Source organism: Galleria mellonella, unplaced genomic scaffold (assembly GCF_026898425.1).
Source record: "Galleria mellonella isolate WM207_F2 unplaced genomic scaffold, CSIRO_AGI_GalMel_v1 utg64, whole genome shotgun sequence".
NCBI classification, from domain to species: domain Eukaryota; kingdom Metazoa; phylum Arthropoda; class Insecta; order Lepidoptera; family Pyralidae; genus Galleria; species Galleria mellonella.
In genome coordinates, this window is record NW_026442133.1 from 647,223 (window position 1) to 671,582 (window position 24,360).

The window sequence follows — 24,360 nt, forward strand, 5'->3', positions numbered from 1 at the left end:
TGTGTTGTAAAAAAAAAGTTTTTTGATATGCATCTTCAGATTCACTGATGTCTTATCAGATTTATTAAATTATCATATTAAAAGAACGCATAGTGATTTAGACTTTACCATGTACATAGATATTGGAATTCTTTTTTCAAATACTCAAATAAGAACAGACTAAACTTCATAACATTGTCAAAAATAATAACTCCGCCGAGGCCCGTTTTAAAATAACAAGAAAGCTATAAAAACTTGAATAACGCTTCTAAACACGCTAATTTAACGTTGATGGGAAAAGTGCAAAGAGCGCGAATCATACCCCATTTTATTTGGGAGTGCTCCAAAAAACTTTTGAAAATAATCTCAACTTACTGTGTAGCATCTGCGAAGTTCGCAAGTTACCTAAGTGAAAAGTTACTAGCAAAATTACATTTCGTCGTGCGGGAGAGAGAGAAAAAAAGAAATATTTTGGCGTTCGTTCGTGTTAAGAATATAAGAGGCTTACAGATAACGAAATCAGAATTTTTTACCGTGCCGCTATTCCCCGGTGAACTCGAACGGGAACTTTTTTCATTCGCGGCATCAAACTTAAAGTCCCGTATTTGATTTGAGCGAAGTCGACTGTTGAGGCACTACGGTATTTTATATAGGTCTCAGTTTTTTTTCTAACGTTAACTTGATAGAAATGATAATCAGCATTGTATGTTAGGAAGAAAGATTAGTGTAAGATCGATCTGTTAGATTGAGTTTCATCAGGCACACCTAAGTTGCATAAAAGACCATCTAGTCCATTTTTTTATGAATTCATCATGATTCTCTGACTTCATCCACACCTATCAAATTGTGATCGTACCTCGCCAATTTTAGTATCCATTGAAAAGTCAACAACGTCATTTTTGTCGACAGATTAATTTTATTTTAATTCTAATACAGAGCATAGAATATAATCTGACAAAATCACTTCATGAAATGTTGTGCCATCCAGAACTAAGTTACGTAAACAGATAAGCGTGTTTCTACAACACAGTTTGAATTTTTTGCTAAAATTTAAGTCTTACATAAACTGTTTACAACAAATCCTAGCTCTTTATTCTTCTCCTTCTCTCACGCTTTTAGTGACAGTATTGCTGAGCTCTAGATATAACGTAAACGAAGGTAACTTGGAGAAAACGGAAATGAAAGAAGTTTAATAAGATTTTCAAGTGGACTCAATTTTTCTTTGCATTAACTAGTTTTATTCCAAAATTTTATTTTCAAATAGATATAATATATTAATTTGATCGTATGATTTAGAATTTTTTTTAAAGTAAATGCGAATATATTTCCAAAAAGTTTTTTTTAAATAAATTTTAAAAGTGTAATAATGTTTTACATGATTTTACTTACTTATGTGCGCCAGTTTGCCGACTTTCTGAAGCCTGAAACAAAAACATTGCTTTATATAATATATAGTCCTACTAATATTATAAATGTAAAAGTTTATAAAAATAATTGGATGTTTGATTTTTATTAAACAGATTTGAATAAAATTTTGTACATGGATAGACTATTCTTAATTATATAATTACTTATAAACTTTAATAAAGATAAATTTTCAAAGCGTAATGCTATAAAAATTACAATAATAGAATTACTCAAAATTGACATTTTACGTTTATTAAATATACAAATATATTTATTCCCCAATATTCACATAAAATAATATTATACCATTCCAAATACTTGTCAGAGATAAAAAAAAATACCTTATTACTTAATATATGCTTTATCACTCTTTTGCTTCTCATCTCGGGACTAAAAATAAAGAATTAATTGTACTACAAACTGCCTAAATAATAAAAACATAAAATTTACTTATATCCATGGACTTTATAGTTTTTATATAATTTTAATAATATAATATAGTGCCAACCCTATTTAATTTGTCCAACTCATCAAGCATGACTCGACTATTTGTGTAAGTTCATTCTTGAACTTGTGGCCCCCTTTGCATTTGGCCTTGGATAATTTTGGAGAAAATGCCAAGGTTCGTCAGTCAAGTGGCTAATAGTACTAATAAATATGGGAAGTATAGCAGAGTTGTAGGAAGGTGAGTGATATGGATGCTAGAAGTCATCTCAGGTCAGATATCTCTGGTAGTTATTAGTAATGGAGTCTAAGCTCGATTGCTAGCCATTGCTCTTGTTATGTCGACCTCAATCAATCAATCAATAATGTCGGATCAATCTGCATACACTACCATTGTGGTTACTCTTTGGTAAATTCATCACAATGGGTCAGTTAGACTTGCTTTACCCTTACCTGACATTTCTCACTGGTGGCTTTTCAGCACGTACCGATAGTGCAGGTAGAATTATCATTCCATTTTCATCCATTAAAAAAAACCTTAAAAATTGCGAGTTTTAACCTGTTCGAAAACAAATTCTTTGTTCATCAATTTAAATTTTCAACTTACCGATGGTGGAATACATAGATAACAAAGCAGATTAATTCTCTGATTGTACCTTAAGTATGGCGGTAGGGTCGCTCCTTACCACGATGAATTCTAAGATTTTGGGTGTAATATAGACATGCCGACAATACGTTCTTCTCAATTATAATAGTCGCCAAACTCTGAGTATATAGGGATAAGGATTGTTAGAAATGGGATCTAACAGTTCTATTGCTAGCAATGTACCCTATCAAGTCGACCTCCATGAGATCCCCTCTGAAAACCATCATGCGGAATTTAGGTAAATTCATCACGATGGACTAACTGGTCAGCCTTTTCATTCTCACCAATCATCCTTCACTTGTGTCCTGCCTGCGTATACTGTTGGCGCAGGCGGGGTTTCCATTCCAATGTTATTCATTAAAAAATATTTTAAAAAATGCTGTCGACATGAAAAAGGGTACTCAGATTTTTTTAAGTATTTAAACGGTCTTCAAGCTACGAATTATGATGATTTCAAACATTGTATGGGAAACTTCGGATTTGAGGAAATTCGCACTTTATTCCCGTGGCACGTTTGAGTTTGTTCAGAGGCATGATCACACAGTGGGGGCGTGGTCTAGCGCAGTGTTGCCATCTTAGCTGAAAAACTCTGCACTCTATGTTTTCTTTTGAGTATGTCACCAGGAAAACTGGACATTTTTCTTATTTTTTTGCTGTATGTCCGTTTGAATGGTGATATGGGGTAAACTTACAAGTTATAGAATTACCTTTTTTATTATATTAGTCTATATTATAACACCATATGTTAACTGTCCACTGCTGAACATAGATCTCCACCATAAGGTGGATTTTGTAAGTAGTTGCCACGCTTGGTAGACGGATTGGCAACCGCAGTTAGATTTTAATGATATTTTAAAAGGAATGTTGCTGCCCATTCCTTGACCATTAAGTTTCCTTAGTCGCCTCTTACGACACTAACGGGAATGGAATGGGTGGCCTATTCTATGCCGGGACCACATCGACCTCTTTTAGTTTTAAGGAATTACTATTCTTTTCTATGGTACTGGTCATGTGTGGCAACATATATACACATATAACATGAGCATTATAGTATATTCTGTAATGTGCATCGTGTAATTTATATCTTTATCTCACTTTTCATCAAGCAAGCTGTCTGCCTACCAAAGGCATGGTAACATCGGTACCGCTTCGATATTTATATATTGAGTTCCTCTGAACAATACTGGACATTGATGGCAAAAAAATGGACATTATCTATTACGAAATCACACGTACAGGTCGGATATTCATATTTATTTATTTCAATTAGGTTCTATATATCGATACTGTATAAATTGGTTATTGGCCAAATATACTGTAATCAAAATATGGTGCGGATATATATAAATGAGTTGCAGCGCAGGTACAGAGTGGGTACCTAAAACTTAAATGGGTATTTGCGTGGAGGATTCCTACGACTTTCTGGTAAAGGAAGTAAAACTGAAATGGAAAACAAAAGAAAGACAGTTCAATATGAGTGAATGCACAATACCTATAGATATTCTTACATATTACCCATCCCTACAGCTTTGTTGTCATACTAAGCATCAAAGCAAAGAACGTTAAACTTAAACCTCCCATACTAAAACGTCTTAATTTTTTTATAGGAGATAACATTAGGCAGTGCCATCTAGTTTTATACTAAGTAGAGATAACACTGTGTACATGTTATATATAGCTAAATACCTGTCAGTAAATTATTAACAGAGAAATTACGCAGTAATAGAATGTATTGGTATTGTCATGTTATGAGCCATGTTTTAAAGAAAGTATTGAGTATGAAAGTGGATGGATGTAAAAAAAGATGACAACCGAAAAAAAGGGAGCTGGACTATTTGAAAGATGATATTTTTGGAATCAATTTTCAACAGCAATATTTCCGAACCGATACGACATCATAACCTTAAAAGACCGGCAGCACACCTGCAGTGCATCTGGTATTGCGGGTGATCATAGGCAATAGTAGTCACTTACTACCAGGTGAGCCGCATTCTCGTTTGCTCCCTGTGTTATAAAAAATAAAAAAGGGGTTTGTAGAAGAAGAAATCATACTGCGCCGAGCCCAAATATATAGGAAAGGTTAGGGCAATCATGACGCCCTGTAGGTAACGCAATAATCTAGGAATAATTATAATAATATTTTTATTTAACAGTATACAACATATAATATATCTATAGGCGACGGTTACCACTTTCCATCAGGTGGGCCGTCAGCTTGTTTGCCATTCTAAGTTGTATAAAAAAAAATATAATCTCTACAAAATATCTTAGGTACCTATTTACATAAAAGCCCACTTTCAACAATCAGTCAAATCAATTTCCTTATACTTAATAATATTTTGTTATTGTTTCAAGGAAATCTTGAATTAATAACAAAATATAATTGAGTATTATGTTATGCCAAAAGACGATCAAAGTATAATTTCACTGAGATTAGGAAATACCTATTTTTAGTACCTATTTTGCCTCGACAGATTTATTTATCTTTTCAATACAGTAATCAATCTTGGTTGGCAATACTATTTCGGGATAAGAGAACACTTGTTGGTAATAGTAATTTAGAAATGTCTATGTTACTATGAGAATAAATACATATTTAAGTGGTGTGTGTAGGCATATTGGTTTACGTAATGATAGCCCGGGTTCGATTCCATTCTGGGCTAATTTAGAAAATATACTTTTTTTTAAATTGACTCGCATCTAATAATACGCGTATCTTTGTTTGAGATCCAGGAGATCAATCTGATTGTGCGGGCACTTATTTTTATATTATAATGCCAAATGCCAATTGCTCTTTGGTCTCGGCATGGACCACTCCTTCCTTTCCCGTGGGCGTTGTATGAAGCGACTAAGGGAACTTATTGTTCGAAGAATGAAGGTTATTTTTGGTCTATATTTTAATAAATTTAATACTGTTATTAAAAAAACATCGAACAAAGCCTATTTACACACTAAACGATTACTTGACAAACGTGGTATTAATCGATCATGCACGGGCTTTTTAACAACTATACAGTTTTAGAGATAGTACATTTAAATAAATACACACAATGTTAACAGTGATTAAAAGAAAAATTATTAAGTTAAAGATTTAAAATAGTAACTGTTTCTTGTGGGTTCTTCTCAGCGTATAACAACATTCCGAATCCTTTAGTAGATTCTTAGAAAACGACGAAAAGTGCTTGTAAACAAGTCTATTTAAATAAAGATGATTTGGATTTGGGAACTTTTTTTACAAAGGGGAAACTTTATACGGATAACATGTACATTGTTCACGTATGCCTTTACCTCTCATTTAGGGATTTCCAAAAGCAACATGTTCTAATTTTATCAGATTTTTTAGGGTGTAACTGTTACTGTTACTGTACGATTACGTCAACAAATAAAAATAAATTCGTCTCGACTTTTGGTCATCAGTTTTCAAAGATAATTATTAATATAGCTGGACGCAATTTTATCTATCTAATGGGTTTCTAAATAAAGAGTGTGCCTCATAAAAAGTAGACTACAATTCTGACCAAATCAGTTATTTTAATTTAAAAACTAAACTAATGAAACGGTTTTAATAAAATTTCTATGGAACCATTTTGTAAGTATATTCTTTCAGATAAAAAATACCCAAATCGGTTTAGTACTGACAGAGTTATGAGGAAAAAAACTTGAGGAAAAAAAATACAAGCGAACTAAATACCACCTTCGTTTCGAAATGGATTGATAAAGTTGTTTATGCATGTTGTTTTCTATAGCGAAATAATACGAATGTGCTAAATTCCACGACGATAGTTGAAGTATTATGAGGTCAAAACACATAAATAGTTGTGGCAAAAACATAAAAATAGATACAAACAAATTTACTTTGGCATTTAAAATATTAGTAAGGATTAGTGTGATGTATGACAATGTGTGGGATAAGAAGGTAAAGAAATGTACTATAACATACCACTATTTCTACTATACAAACAAGACATAAATTATTGAAAAAGATATTATATTTTTTGAGTGACGACCCCGTACGGGCAGTGAAGGACAACCCCCACTAGATAGAATGACGACCTCAAATACATTCTAGGGAGTCAGTGGATGCAAGTAGCTTAGTACCATTCCTTATGATAGTCTATGGAAGAGGTCTATTTTCAGCAGTGGACAAATAATTGCTGAGATGATGATGATGGTGATTAAATAACGCAGCAGCAAAGTGAACTAAGATTGTGTTCCATAAAAAAAAAACATAAAAATATTAAAACCAAATCGAGAACCTCCTGATTTTTTCGTTTAGTTAATCGAAAACATTTTTGCCCCGAGAGCGGAGGCGTGACATCGGTACAGTCAGGAAGCTTGTGACTGCAGTTGGTGTAACTTGATCCAAATGTAAATTTAACCCTAGCTAAATGTTAATAATGCGCACTACCAGTTGTTAGCAATGTGCCCAAAAAGGTCGACCTCCACGTGGTCCTCCCTGAAAACCATCGTGCTGAATTCCAAGTGAATTCATCACGACGGGCTAATTGACCTGTTTTTTCATTCTCATCTGTCATCTCACTGGTACCCCGCCGGTGTATACCGATAGCGCAGGCGGGGTTACCATTCCATTAACATCAATTAAAAAAAAAAAACCCTAGCTAAATGAAAGAACAGGATTATTACTAATGAAAACAAGCGATTATATTGCTAGCAATATACGTTTTCTGATCACAAACAATTCAATTCCTGAAAACCATCTTCGAATTCATCACGATGTGCTGACCTAATTTGTCAATTTTATCCTCACATTTTTAACTGGTACCTGCTAGCATATATCAATAATGAGGGGGGGAGGGATTTTTTTATTTATTCCACATTCATTTAATCAAGCATTAAATTCCTAATGGAGTGGGGGGAAAAATTTTTTTTTTATTTATTCCACATCCATTTAATCTAGCATAAAATCCCTAATTAAATTATTAAACACTACCTACATGCTCCCGTTATTTCCCGTCATTTAAAAACTGTAAATCTCGTTAACATCTCCATATATTTATGGGAAAACTGCCTTCATTGTGTAGCGTTCGAAATTTTCACGGTATCACCCAAGTTTTCCACAGAGCTGTCAACAGCGCGTCACTGTCGTATCGCGCAATTATTAACGTAATCGTTTCCAAAAGTAGAAAAGTGATGACAGATGCTCCCTAAAATCAAATAATGAATAAAACCCCAAGACTAAGGCGTTTGCACTCCTGTGCTAACGAGAAAAGTTGAGTTTAGCTGATACGGTGACTGCCGAGTATTTTGCTTTAGGAGTGCGCTTAGAGAGAAACGTGATAGCGACTTTATAATAAATATTTAAAAATGTGTTAAACATAAAACCGACTTCAATTGTGACAAAATCATTTAATTTAAAAAATAAAATAATGAATCGATTTTGATATAATTTCTATGGAACTAATTAATGTGTAAATATATCGTTTTAATGTTTTGTCTATTTAAAACTAACGAAGTTATTAGTAACAAACGTAAAACAAAAATATGTCAGTATAAGTCAGTTGGAAATAAAATATATTAAATTAAAAATAACTTGTGAATTAAATAAATAATGCCTTATTATCTTTTTTATCACTATCTCTAAGGATGATAAAATATACTAGTATTAATGATATTTTTGCAAAGTAATTCGAAAATTGTAATCGATGCAGCCTTTTAGCAATTCTTTTTTTAATACCTTCCTATTACTTTTATTATTTTGACGTTATTCACATATTAACTAGAAGGTTAATCTAACGTTAAAACTTAGGTAAAACTGATTAGTTTTAATATAATATAACTTACAATATTTATTATTCAACAATTACATCATTTTTGTACAAAAGTCGATACTTGGGTACTTCTGTCCCATTCGTGTTTCAACCGTGAAGCAGTTGTGTTTGTATGGCTGTGTTTCGGTTTGAAGGGTGGGATATGGCGTGAATTTACTGGGTACAGAGGAATAACACCTGAGTCCTCAGTAATGGCAACGCATGGGAGGTATCATGGGCGAAACAGTATATTCTGTTATGTCTATGGTACTGCTCATGTCTATAGGCGACGGTTACCACTTTCCATCAGGTGGGCCGTCAGCTTGTTTGCCATTCTAAGTTATATAAAAAAAATGTTAAAAACATAAAATTGAAGCAATATTAAAAAATTAGAAAATGAGCTAATATAATCTTATGCAATTTTAGAATTATTAAATTACTTATTTATTTCATTATAATACTTTTAATATAGAATTAGAAATAGATTATTAATTAGATAATGTGGCGTCTGATATTCACAGTCAATAAAGTTGGTTCATCCGTTAGTGAAAATAAATAACTAAATTAAATATAGCTGTATCATAAAACCGCTGCGCTTGTCACTAAAACCAAGGTATCTGGACGCTTGTACAGAATGATTGCCGCGCACGAATGTCAGCGTTTCTGGTTCATCTCTCGTTAGGGCACAGACGCAGACATGAAATTAAAATTGTCTCTTATCCACCGGCAGCTGTCATTGCAGATGTGTTTAAAGGGATTGTTTATTTTTAAATTAATTTAAAAGATATAATTTAATATACTAATTATATTTGCCTTGTGGTCTCGGCATAGAAGGGGTCACCTCTTTCTTTTCCGTGGGTGTTGTAAAAGATAACATAACAAACTAAGGGAACATATATATGTTCCCTTTATATTAAATCTATTTAAATTTCATATAGATTACTAGCTAACCCAGCAAAAGTTGTTCAGCTTTATAATTTTTTTTTTTGGTTAGGGATACCCTTTTTACCCATCGGTATGAAATATATTTTATATACAAACATCATGACATGAGTTTTTATATATATAATGATTACTTCTTATGAGACATAATCACGGGATCTTAGATAACACATTAACACTAAATATGGTCAGATTTCGTTGAGCATATTTGAATCTAATACGGCGGGGGCGAGCCTAACGCCATCTATGTCTCTCGAACTAATTTAATTTAGAATGATGTTTTCATTATCACACGCCGGCATACACAGACCACCAGTGTATGCCGGCTCAAAACCCAGTGACCCGGAGGTAGTTGCCTCCGGAGATGCAGCCGGGGTAAAGGGGTTTACCCCGAGACCCCTACCTCACCCGCCTACACTATTAAAGGCGGGCAAGAAGACCCGGATTGATTGATTGATTTCATTATCAAAAAAACAGGCAGAAATTTTAATAGTCATACAAATATTTTGATGTTCAGTGGCAGATTCCATTTCAAGATCTTTGATCTCTTCTAATCGTTATTGTATTACACATAATTATAAAGATAATAAAAGATAACTTCATTCTACTTCAACAAAAAATCAATACAGATTTGTCTCACATAATTAATGTTTTATATTAAGTACATAATGCATATACTCGTAAGTGGAGACTAATAAATGTGCTTTATATGGAAGTTTTAAACAATGATATATAAAATTTATAATAATGCTTAAGTGGGAGCTTTTTCGTCTGGATGCTACTGCGCCTGTAAGCCGATTAAATACCCTGATGAGGCTAGAGATGAAAACATACCGATATATATTTTGTCAAACATGTTAAAATAATTTTTTCAATAATTGTACCTGCATGAAACTGTACAAAAGTCATCGTATATTTATTATTATAACGCTTTCTCACTCGCGTTTCTACTATTATGAAGCTGTATTTACATTGATTTGTTTCAATTTGTAAGGGGGGATAGGACAGTGAAATTACAAGGTACGCACACGTAATATCTAAGTCCTTAAGAATGGCAGTAAATGAATAACAATTATCATTATCTTAAACTATTTTTTCCTCTTTCATAAATCCCTGTCAACCGTCATGAATGATGTTCTATGAAGTTCTGCCTGTTTGATTTTCATATTTATGAACCAATTTTGTATGGAGAAGTATATGGAAAAAAGAAAGTTCCAAGTTGCCACTATTTTCTATATGTTACGACATATTTTCGCCAATACGTGCAATTTTGATTTTTTTGTGCTCAGTAGGCTTCATGTATATTATTTTCTATCCGAAGAATTATTATTTATTACTTCCTATTTCAAAGAATTACACGAACAAGCTCAGCAAATTATGAAGCCGTATTACACGTAATCTGAGAGGTATTATTAACTCTATATATTTGTGAGTAGATACAGTGTTAATACTCTATATATAGACATATATAATAAAACTACCTGACTTACTAAAATATATGAGTGACTTACCACTAAGCTAAGGGAAAATATCTCGTAATCCGCTTAAATCATTGTCCAATTTGTGAATTTTAATGGATTACATATTAGCTCTTAGTATACTAAAATAAGTGCTAAGAGTGTCAAAGTTTCTGTAATACAAATTAAATATACTAGGGATGGATAATATATAGCAATATCTATATATTTTAATTACAATATATATATATATATATATTGGCTAATAATAAATATATTAAATATATGTTATCCCATATGTAATGTCGAATTGAAAAACACCATTGAAATAAATATAGATATCCGACCGGTATGGGCGATACCGAAATCAGTGATGACCTTTCTTTTCATCATCAATCTCCAAAGGAATTCGATATATAGATATTGGAGTTGTATTAATGTTAACCATGCCTATGAATAAACCAATGTAAATATAACTATTCTCTAATCTATTAATTATAATAAGTAATTATACATGGACAAAGCTACATGTTACAGCTAGTTAAAATATAGAATAACCACTGAAGCCAATACCAAAAATTCCATCTTTAGATTTCAAAATTACCTGCTTGCAATAAATGGCTTGAACAATAAATCAATACCAACAGTTTTATGGTTACTGCAAGCAAGAGATATGACCTCCACATATTTGAAGTTATCCCTACCATTACTAGTATTTTTTAATGAAAAAGTGGGTATTTTATCCGTCTATAACTGTTTATGAGTTACATATAAATTGAAGGATTTGGATAAAATTTGGGAGAAACAAATTAGGCATACTAGCAAAAATAAGACATATTGGTATATTATTATGTGTCTTCAGTCAAACTGTTTGTTCAAACTCTTCTCCATCCAAAGGTTTCCTGGAAGAGATCGCTCTTAACGATAAGGCCAACCATTGTTTTCTTAGTGTAGTATTTTCTTGTAATTGTTTGTATTCATAATACGTTTATTATTGTAATCTTATGGAAAAAACAAAGAGTATCTATTTGTCTATTATTGACACCTCACTTTCACATATTTATTCTATAGTTACTGATTTTTTTAATGGAAATGTGAGTAATTTACCCGTTTGTGACAATCTATTACTTTCGCTTAAATTAATGAATTGAGATATATATTTATGTAATTTTGGGAGAGAAAAGTAAGTGAGGCGTAGAAGCAAATGAGATTAAAATAATTAAATAATAGAAATAGAAAATAAGAGTATAATAAATTACCTTATATATATATATATATATATATATATATATATATATATATATATATATATATATTAATGTAATTATATAAAATTTTGTACTATTATATGTCGAATTGTATACAGTATAATTGTTTTTCGATCATTCAAATAATTGATAGAGACTAAGATAAATATTATATTTTACCATGCCATCTCATTCCGACTGCTACATATATCTCTAAATAGATGCATAGATATATCTCTAATAGACGAGGCTAATATTATTAACATATTGACTCAGCAGTTCGGTTTAGAATTTTAATTAGAGTTATATTTCCGGGTCCTAGGTATTCTCTTAATAATCTCTTACGATATTTTTGAGTTAAAAAATTATTGGTGACATTATTTCATTATGATATATCGTTACATGAATTATTATATACTACATATCCGGCCTGGCATTGCATGGGTACGTAGATTTTCGAAAATAATATATATCTTATGTTACTCACTGATAACATAGCTGTGTGTAGGTGAAATAGTTTTTAAATTCGCTCGAGTAGTTTTTGAATTTATTCATTACAACGATAATTTCCTTCTTGTTTCTTTTCTCTTTATAATATTAGTATCGACTTGTAAGAAAATATTACAATAAATATTATGACAAAAATAAATATATATAAATACCTTTGCGCCAAAAAAAAATGTATCCAAAATTAACGCACGAGTCACGGCACTTTTCACCGAAAATGACACACGATTTTCAACACTGAAAATTTCGTACAAATATCAAAAAAATATCAAAATAAAAAAAGACTACATAAAATATAATAAAAAAAAAACACACAACACAAAATATTAACTAAAATTTTAGTCACATCGCTCCGCTATTGTCACGCTACTGTTGTGTGAAAAAGGGGCCTGGAGATGTCATCACTTGTCAATGCATTATGCCAGTGTTATTGGGTAACAAAAGGAGGTTGCACAAAATATATGGACATTTATTCATATTAATGTAAAAAAAAAAAATTGTGGAAATCATAGGTTAAAGACAGTACTGTATACGTTTTAAGATGTTTGTTTCCAATGATCGTTTTTTTTTTTTAATAAAACTCTATGATTACATGACGTAATATTGCAAATGTAATCATTTTCATATTTTAGTTGACCCACAAACGTTATTCTGCCATAAAACTTTTTTTTTCTAGATAGGAAAACTAATGACCTCGTGGTACTTTACGACCTATTTTCATACCTACCAAATATTATTAAAAAGTTTAAAAAAAAAGGTAAAATAGTTTATAAAATCTTTAAGTAAACTTATTTAAGCATTTTTGAATAATATTTTTTTCCATTACCACGCATTCAAAACGCAATTTCAGCCAAGAAGAACGGACTAGAAACTCAACTGTTGCTTTTTAAAAAAAAAATGTATAATAAAATCTATGTAAGCTAATTTAATACACTTTTTAAAAATAACTAGGAGAAAAATTTATATTGGAAATGTGAAAATGAGTTAGTTTTGCTTATTTGTTATATCTTAATGAGTTAATTAATTATAATAATATTTAATATGCACTTACTATATAGGACAGAAAAATACATAGGCTATATTTACGGCTAGCGAACATTTCCTGATCACGCGAATGAAGTCCACGGTAGAAGCTCGTTTGTTTATGGTATAGTATATATACTAACATCAATAACATGTAATAACTTACAGACGAAGCAAATGACCAGTACAAGAACATGACCGATCAATACTTGGTCAATAGTTGATGAGCTTGCCAGTTACTTGGATACGGAATGGATACAATACACTATTGAACGATTGATTGTAACCGGTGTAAGGAGCTTACAAAGCAGACGCCACGAATGGTGTGGTATTTGTGGGTATATATATGATTGCAGATTGCATTAACTATTTGTATATAATAATAGTAAATGAAAATGAAATAAATAAATAAATTTAAATACAAGTGTAATAGAAATTAAGAACTGAACTAATAATAAATGCTACGTAATCAGAGTCACCGTTTCTTTTTTAAGTTAGGGTATTTTGTGTAATGAGGAACCAGGCAACATCTGGGGGTGTAACACTGAACACACATTCGAGCCAATTCGGAAAATTTGGCTTTTAAATTGTCTGGATTGTGAATTGAACCTGGGACCTCAGTCGTGTAAAGTTACATGCTCACTATATCGCCACGGAGGTCATCATATAGTTATAGGTATATAATAATAAGATTCAAAAAACGCTTGCTGTTTGCGTTTTTTAAATCTTAATTTTATTTGTTCTCCATTTCATTTCATTTTAGTACTTTAAAACCACTTCTAGATGACCTGTTTTTGCGTAATAGACAAAGTAACAACAGACATGATGATTATGATGATATATATACGCAATATTTTTTTACGATTTTATTGCAATTTCTCTAATATTGTGGGTATCTATACGGTAATCATTTACCATCAATTGAGCTGCATGCTCGTTCTATTATATGCTATCTATATGTATTCTATCTATGCTTCTATATTCAAAAATATCATAAACACTCAACAAAACATAACATTCCTTCCTATAGTAGGTAGGAAGAAATATAAAAAAAATAATTTTAAAACAACATTTAACAAGTATTGATATAAATTAATACCAGTCCAAAAAAACACTAATTATGTGTTACAGTACCTGTACCTATACAATACTATCACATTTCATGTAAAATAATATCAAGCTTTCCTGTATATTCAATTCAGAATATCAGAAATAACAATGTTGTAATATTCACTCGTAAATCTGATTTGAATTATAGTCTAAGAGCCAGTTTATATTAAAACGTATTCGATTAACATATTTTTTTTGAACCTTCACTCTAAAATTCATATTTAATAAAAAGTATTTAATTTTAAAATTCGAACAAAAACAAATGAATAAGTAACCAGTTGTTTTAATTAAATAATAACGATACAATAATGTAATAAAAGGTAAACTTTTGATCGTTACTGATATTTCGATCGATTAGAATTCTAAAACGTTAGCACTATAACTTATGTGTTATTACTAAATTTCTTAAACAGGGTGAAATCGAAACCATTATCATTCTTTATAGGGTGTATTCTATCAGCTAAATTGAGCATTTCTACCAAAGAAACAAGGGTCAAATTGTGACAAAAATTTTGAGACTTGAGAACAATATCAAAAATGTATTTTTTTTTACACCAGAACATATAACAGGACAGATGTAAATAGTTAATCTGTTATTTATTTACTTTGAGATTTGGTTCCGAGAGAGATTATTAGTTGGAATCATAAGAGAACAATCATTATCATTATCATCGTTTCAGCTGTTAACTGTTCACTACTGAACATAAGTTTCCTCATAAGGAGAGTTTTGCCAGAAGTTGCTATGGTTGACAGGCGGGTTGACAACCACAGTTAAGTTTTTGGAGATATTTTAAGAAGCACGCTGACCATCCTTCTACGTCCATCCATTTCTTTTGTCGTTTCTTATACACACGGGGACACACGGGCCAGATGGACGAAGAGAACAGTAGACGTTACAGAATTTTTAATATGTAAAATTGACGGTACCTGTCTCCTGGACAAACAAGGCGATGATCCCAGATTTCGATCACGTTTTGAATTCCCCTCTGAGCCAAGCTAATATTTTTTTTCGTATCAATTTCTTTAGAAAGTGTATTAAAATCATGGACTGACTTAACTGAGTTTCATTTTAAGGCCAAGTGTTATATTTCACGAAGACAATTTAGATACGAATCTAATTCTCTTAATATTATTAAATGATGAATTTGTAAACAGGTTTATCCGAATTCAGTATTATATCTTTTCTAAGTAAGTACAATAATATAAATGAGTGAATATAATATTGAGTTTATTTTTAGTTATGTTTCCAATTGTTATTATTTGACTGCTTAATTGTGTTTTTATGAAAGAAAGGTTATAGAATATTGATGTCATACTAATTTTGTTAAATTAAAATTACATTTCTTCTATATTATTTAAGAGCTGCGCTCTTGTCGGTGGAGCTCTTGTCACTCACTACGATTTTCAGCGAGTCTCTTCACCTCTTGATATGAAGTGTATAGTAAAACTTAAGTGTATTTAAAGTGTTTAATCTAATTAATAGAAGTAAATAAAAATATACTGTGTTAATTTAAGATAAATAAAAAAAAATCGATTCAAATTTCTAGAATTATCATTGGAAGTAAACTAGTGAGGTTTTACATACGTGCTTTAATTTCACCTCTTTTATGCAGCCAAAAATCCAAATTAACATTCAGTAGGGTTGCATTGTTTTATTAGAAAACTCCTATGTTTCCCTACAGTTAACCTACCGTTATCAGACCAATTCTATTGTATTACATTAAAACAATGTTACCCTTTAGATAGGACAAATAAAGTACGACTCATTTAAGTATCCAGCTTTTATCTGCGACTCTATCCGCATGACTGAGATAAATAGTAAGCCTATCTCCTTTTCTATTCCATATAGTAACCTGTATATGAAACTTTATACTAATTGGTTCAGCAATTAAAGCGCTAAAAAGTAACACACAAACAAACTTAAAATGTTAAAACTTTTGTCAACACACATTTTAATGTAATAACTGCGCGAGTGCGGGGGGGAGAAGGGATTGTTAGTAATGGCGTTTAGTTACCAATGGGGTAGTAATATACCCTATCGGGTAGACCTCCACATGTTTCCCCCTGGAAACCATCGTGATTGATTTATTGTTAGATTCGTCACGGTGGGCTAACTGACCTTCTTCATCCCCACCTATCATCTTTCGCTGGTCCCCCGCTAGTGTTTACCGATTGCGCAGGCATTATTATCATTACCAGTCCAATATCATTCATTAAAAAAAAACTGCGCGAGCGCGTCATAGCCGCTCGTGATTAAGGATCCTGAATTGGTCCCGAAACTATTCGAGATTTCTTGATCTATTTATACTTAAGTAAAACTGGTAGTAATTAAATTAAAATAAAATGAGTTACCAATTGTTGTAAGGAAAAAATATTGTAATTTAAAATAAATGAATAAAAAAAAAACAAAAAAAATGGTAATAATAATATGTAGCGTTACTATTCCAAGTATTCAACCATTCAGATATACTTACAATGAAAATAAAATATGAGTATTCCATACTGTAATTTATTAGAAAGCAACTTAAATCCAAGAGGCAATTGTAATCCCTTTTCAGTTATTACCCGGCTCGCATTAAAATCGTTCGTAATACCGACCGAATAACCGTTATAAATCCAAACTCTAGACATTTATAACGCTAAATTTTTCTTCCTTTTTGTGCCCAAAAATGCTCTCGTAATATATTTACGCACTTACCAGAGACTTGTGATTTATTTATAGAATCATTAATTTATAAAATTAATTTAAAAATAACGTTGATAAATAGATGGTAGAAGTCCAGTCTCAGTTAGTGTAATAGAATCAAGTAGTTTAAATTATATTGCAATTTAGTCATCATCATCATCATTATCTCAGCCATTATTTGAACATATAATTACCATCAAATATTATCTGACTAAGACATAGTCAGATTGGTTACAATTTTTTTTTTATGGAACAAATTTTTCATTTGCGGTTCAACTGTTGGACTACTGCCACACATAAGCACCTGTAACGTCAGAGGAACTACAGATGTACTGCCGGCTTTTTAAAAAAGAATATGTTCTTTTCTTGAAGGTTACGATGTCATTTTTTTTTATACAACTTAGAATGGCAAACAAGCTGACGATCCACCTGATGGAAAGTGATAACCGCCGCCCATAGACATGAGCAGTACTATGGACATAACAGAGTATACTGTTTCGCCCATGATATCAAAGGTGTTAAATGCATGGACTGTATTTGTACTGTAAAAACATTTATTATACGATATTGGTGTATTTTCACATATATATTAGCTATCAATTATAAACAGAGCAACTTACCACATAAGAGTACCATCACAATAATAATTCTATATTTGGACGCTAGCTGGTGCTCCTATTTGAAAATTAACACACTTTTAGGAATACATTTTATTGCTAGCAACAAAAGATATGTAATTTATGCCTAAAGGTATAATCAGACAGATCATCAAAATAAAGAAGTCAGAACGTATCTGAATTACCAAATATACACGAGCCATATTATGAAGAAAGATGAAATGTAAAAGTAATGTAAAAAATGTCTAGAATTCATACATTCATATAAATATGATTATGCCAGTTTTTTCAACCATTCGCTTAGGAATGAGATTCGTCTGTGGTGAATGTTGCAATAGTAATAAACTGGAATCCAACCCGTATATTACTTTATCATTGTTATAGTATCAAAAATACAAACAACTTCAAATTGCTCTGTTACATTTATGAATATAATTAATATAAAATCTTCGCCTTAAGTCACCTTTAGTATTATTATTTATTCATGAACAATTTGCGATGCAATCGGGTCAGATATGGGGCTCTCACAATGTATAAACACGATTTGACTTTGATAAAATGCGATTATAAATTCAACCTATTATTCTTTTACATTTTTATAGAGCCCGGAAGGTTTTTGCAAAGACTGTACAAATATTGTTTTCTTACATTACATAGCGTACATATTTTGACACAAGATGTTTAAAAAAAAATATAATTTAAAATAAATATCCAACACGCGCGTTGCCGTTCCTGAAGAAACCTCTTTACTCCCCTTTTGAAGAAACCCATGCTGTGGTCTTTTGGAAAAACCTCGACAGAGAGCTCTTTCCATAACCTGAGTGTTCGTAGGAGAAAATATCTTTAAACCCGTGTTGTACGCGATCATTTAGCCGTACTATGGTAGAAAGTTATATATATAATACAATATAATACATAGTACTACATACGTATATAAGTATACGTATGTAGTACTATGGTTCATTGAGCATATACGGTACATGGTGAACTGATGATTGAGAAGAACAATAGTTCTAATAAAATCCTATACCTATGGGATATTACGATATGACATGGTATGGTATTAGTTGCACCTATATCAAATTTTCTCACGGGATATATCCGTGAATACATAATGCAAAGGACTACAATACATTGAGTGCGATAAATATTCCAACACTGAATAGATTGGGAACATTTGAATACAGCATGTTCTACAATCTACTCGTGTATATATATATATATATATTATTAGGTGTAATTTTATTTTACTTATTTAGGTGTTATTTTGAGGAATCGTATCGCAAATACACATCCATATGTTTCAATCAACTAATCAGTAATTTTATATTTATATCTAAATTACACTATTAAAAGAAATTGCTGCTTTATTTAATCATAAATCACATCAGTGATAGTTATGGTGTCGTTTTTTTTATACAACTTAGTGTAGTAAAATTTAGTGTAAAGTGGTAACCGTCGCCTATAGACATGAGCAGTACCATGGACATAACAGAGTGTACTGTTTCACCCATGATACCGCCCATGCGTTGCCATTCCTGAGGACTCAGGTGTTATTCCTCTATACCCAGTAAATTCACGCCATATCCCACCCTTCAAACCGAAACACAGCCATGCAAACACAACTGCTTCTCGATTGAAATACGAATGGGACAGAGGTACCCAAGCAATCGACTTTTGTACAAAGTCTCCCTCTGGTAAAAGGTCATATATAAAGGCGACGCGAGAGCGACGGTTAGAAGCTTCTCGATATTACTTTAAATCCGCCCAATCGCACTCCAATCCACTCGTCTTTAGTGCACTAAATTATGTAACGAGAAGAAATGTACTACGACAACAACGATGCCCTAGACGTGTTCTCGATGACCACAGTGATTCTGATTCTGAATTGCAGTCAGTCATTCTACTACTTCTCCTGTCCTGTCTCAACATCGCTATCATATACACATACATTCAATGAGTCCAGATTCGCTGGTAAGGGTGAAGATACCAATGACACAGTCCAGCGCTCGGCACTTGGCACCGACACAGTCAGTCCGAAACGATTCCTCTGTCTCTTCAGGTGAGGATTGAGATACGATGGCCTGAACCCAGTTCTGAACCACTTTCATCATCATCATCATCATTATATCAGCCTTTAATTGTCCACTGACTCCCCTTGGAGGGGGGGGTTGCCAGTAGTTTCCACGCTTGGCAGGCAGATTGGCAACCACAGTCAAGGTTTAAAGATATTTCAAGAGACGCTGCTGCCCATCCCTCACCCTCTCTTAGTCGGCTTTTACAACAACCATGGGAAAGAAAGGGGTGGCCTATTCTATGCCGGGACTATACGGCCACCTTCAATACTAACAATATCATACAATGCAACAGGAGAGCAGACTCTATCGATTCACAGAAAACAGTCTCTCACAAAGTATTTTAAGCCTGCACCCATACGACGCAATTTATTCACTAATTCCAAAGAAACTTTGATAATCATTTTTGTAACATTTTTCTTTTTATCTAATACTCCTTATTATAAAGATGGTCAAGAAGTATAAATAGACTGTCAGCCAGATGCTTCGAGAACATTGTAAGAACATGATTTGACAGGTTATGGATCGTGAATTTGTAAAAAATTAAAGAAACAAATATCTTGGAGATGCAAGTATTTTTGTTTCAATTGAACACTTGGCTACTCTATGCTGAGGAAAACCAACAAGGGAGTTCTACGAGGACTGTTAATTCTGTAGGGCTAGGCTCACTTCATAATTACGAGTAAGTGTCAATTCTGTAAAATATTAACACTAGACACATTGGGATCAACCTGTATATAATAGCACCTATTGCATTCACGGACCCGCTCGGTGCCAAATATTACGATCCATTCATTTATCCATACATTCTCATACATGCCTATGAAACATAAATTCTGTACATTATCATTTTCAGCTTGTACTCTAATCAGAACATTATTCATTTTCGTTCTATATTCGTTGAACAGCCGGTGACATAATATCGCTTGGGACATGATATTATGATAATTAAGATTTACGATTACATTCGTATTAATATAAAACAGCGGTTCTCAAAGTTTAAATTCTCTTTTCGCGTCTGTTTCATTTTATTAGAAATATGTATACATGTATTAAATATAATACGAGTTCTATCAGGTCTTATAAAACTTTGAATATTTTATCAATTTATTAATACGAGTACTTATTAATACTCCTTTGTAAGCTTTGCAGTGTGATTAATCAATTTCATGAAATGATTTAAACGTAAATATAAATAAATTATTAATAGGATCACTAAAGTTTATAACTCTATATTTAATATATTAAAATTGTTAACATTACATTTATTATTTGCAATTTTTGGCTAAAAAAATATGTTAACATATACGGGTACATTGTCTCGTGTAGTTTCGGAATAGAATACTCATACTACCTACAGGTGTAGGTACTCCTACCCCATTCTTTTTCTGTGGATGTCGTAAGAGGCTACAAAGGGAGGACGATAGATTAGCAGTATTGTTCTTCTTAAAACATCTCCAAAGCCTAACTGCGGTTGCCGATCCGCCTGCCAAGTGTAGCGACTACTGGCAAAACACCCATAGGGGAGGCTTAGCTTCAGCAGTGGACAGTTAAAGGCTGATTCGATGATGATGATACGATTACATTAAAATATATTAATTGTTAATACTTAATAAATAAAATTAGAGAAAACTGAAAATTGGAACCACAATGTTATTATTTTCATATAGTGCGTCCTACTTTTAGCAGTGTACAATTACTGGGTTGTGATATAGTTTTTTTAAAGGTAAAACTATATCAAAATGGAAGTAATATCGAAATATACAAGTGTAATGCGCATTGTTCCCTATGAATAACATCGACAGGTTAGCTTTAAATTTACGAGCACAAATGAAACTTCGGTTCACCAGCATTTTAGAGCAAGTGGACGATTTTACTTGGAGTCACGTTCGATTTTAATAGTGTACGAAATACAAGATTATATTGTTCTATATAATTTCAGGTGCACATTTATTTTTAGTACGCTATTGTCTACTTTTATATGAAACCTGGAATAGCGAATAGACTGATGGCCACTTTTTTATGCAACTTAGAATGGCAAACAAGCTGACGGCCCATCTGATGGAACCCTTTCCATCGTAGTTGTCACTATCGTGTGTTGTGGTGCCTATAGATGTCTATGTGACGTCTATAGGTAGCACTATGAATATCACATAATGTATATGGTACGCATATGGCCATATATTTTATCAGAGGGAGACTTTGTACAAAAGTCGTTTTCTTGGGTACCTCGATCGCATTCGTGTTTCTGCCGTAAAGCAGTTGTGTTTGCATGGCAGTGTTTTGGTTTTAAAGGAGGTTACAAATTACAGGGTACAGAGGCGTAACACCTTCGTCTTCAGGAATGACAACGCATGGGGGTATCATGGGCGAAACAGTATACTCTGTTATGTCCACGGTACTGCTCATTTCTACAGGCGATGCACCACTTTTCATCAGATGGGCCGTCAGCTTATTTGCTATTCTAAGTTTCATAAAAAAAATTGTCTAATAAGTAATTATTACTGAAATCTGGATATTTTTAAACAATCACGCGATAAATATTAAAATTCCGATGTAGATAATGCACTACATGAACATAATAAAGTGCTGAAATAATGATATTGAACTAGAAAACCGGAGTATTTCTCTCAATTCCTCGGGCCGTTGGCGAACACTGTACCAACTGCACTAATTGTTTTGGATATACTCCAAACTACATGCTTACCCGAAATTCATTGGTAACACGCTGCATTAGATTATTCAGCTTTCTCCTACTGCGACGTTATTACAATCGTCTACTGGGTACAGTCTGGTATATTATTATTATTATTTTGTAATTATATTAACCGTGAACTGTCCACTGTTGAACATAGGCCTCCTCCAAAAGGTTGTGTCAGTAGTTGCCTCGCTTGGCAGGCGGGTAATTTTGTTTTAGAGGAACGCCGTTGCCCATTTCTTGACTACCAAGTTCCCTTAGTCGCCTCTTACGACACCCACGGAAAAGAAAGCGATGGCCCTATTGATATTCTACGACTGAGATCGAGGACCATACGGTACTGTATATTAAATTGTATTATTTCTTATACCATTCAGAAGATTAAACAAGCTGACGTCCTCTTGATAGAAAATCGTAATATGAATACCATAGTCATAAATAGTAACTTTAAGATTAAGAGCATTCCTATAAATGTATGGCAATAACGGAATTAATTTCATTAAAATTATAAATTTGAATTATGATGGTAAAAATGTATTTGAAATATTTCGAAACAGAATATGAAGTAAGAGCAAAGTAATAGAAAAAATATGGTAGATTTATACACAACGTATTCTCTTAATCAATCATAAATATTGAAAAATATTGTTTTTTAAAACTGATAGATAATTGCGACATGGCCACATTTCGGTAAGCTAAAGTTATGAACTTTCCTAAAGTTCATACATATATACTATCAGCTCTGTGAACGCTTACTTATTAATAAGGGATATTTTATAAATTATAATACCGTAATTGGCTGTAATTACAAAAATAACACTAAAATATTAAAGATTTTAAGAGCTGTCGAATTTGTAATAATAAATAAATAAATAAGGCGTTCCTTCGAACCATTTAATTTTTCTGTCACACTCTACCGTTGTCGTGTAGTTTAGGCAGAGAATAGGTTATCTCTTTTTCCCGTGGATGTTGTAAAAGGCGACTAAGGGAACTTAATGGTCAAAGGATGGGCAGCAGCATCTCTCTTAAAATATTATCAAAGCCCAACTGCAATTTGTCAAGCGTGCTGCCATGCTGGTGAAACCCTCCTTATGGGGCAGGCCTATGTGCAGCAGTGGACAGTTAACGATTGATGTAATAATAAATAAAAGGGGGGAAGGGATTGTTAGTAATGGAGTTTAACAGCCTCATTGCTAGCAATATGCCTTATTAAGTCGACCTCCACGTGGTTCCTCCTGGAAATCACTGTGAACAATTTTTGTTGAATTCGTCACGATGGGCTATAACTGACCTACTTCATATATAACATCCTTCACTGGTACCCCCCCCCCCGCCGCATTGTATATCGATAGGACTCGGTGTTCTTCTGTACCAGTAAATTCCATTATCATCCATTCAAACCGAAAAAAATCATGCAAACACAGTTGCTTTACAAACTGATATACTTTTACAATGTCTCCCTCTGGTATGCTTTGATAGCATAAGTAAATTATCTTGACACCCTGATCCTCTATTATCGTGCAAGTTTCTTTTCTTTTCATAAAAATCGAATATAATTGATCAACGTTTGACCGGGTTAAACAGTCCATATTCTTTTTCAATCCTAAATATGTGTATACTAAATTTTATCATTATCGATTGAGTGAGAGGTGCCAAGGGGCAAGAAGTAAACAAACTTAATTTCAAATTTATAATATTAGTAAGGACTGGTACATAAGCATTTTATATTATATTGATATTTCCTACTTCTGCTT

At 32.5% G+C, this 24,360-nt stretch overlaps 1 protein-coding gene across 4 annotated transcripts in view; it reads right to left on the bottom strand.

The window, feature by feature from the left end:
• LOC113512633 (CUGBP Elav-like family member 2) overlaps positions 1-24,360 on the bottom strand; it is a 549,805-nt gene that overhangs the window by 517,925 nt on the left and 7,520 nt on the right. For all 4 annotated transcript variants that reach the window (XM_052900076.1, XM_052900074.1, XM_052900071.1 and 1 more), the window contains exon 2: positions 1,369-1,400. The gene's annotated coding sequence lies outside the window, so the exon portion shown is untranslated. The remainder of the gene's footprint in view (positions 1-1,368; positions 1,401-24,360) is intronic.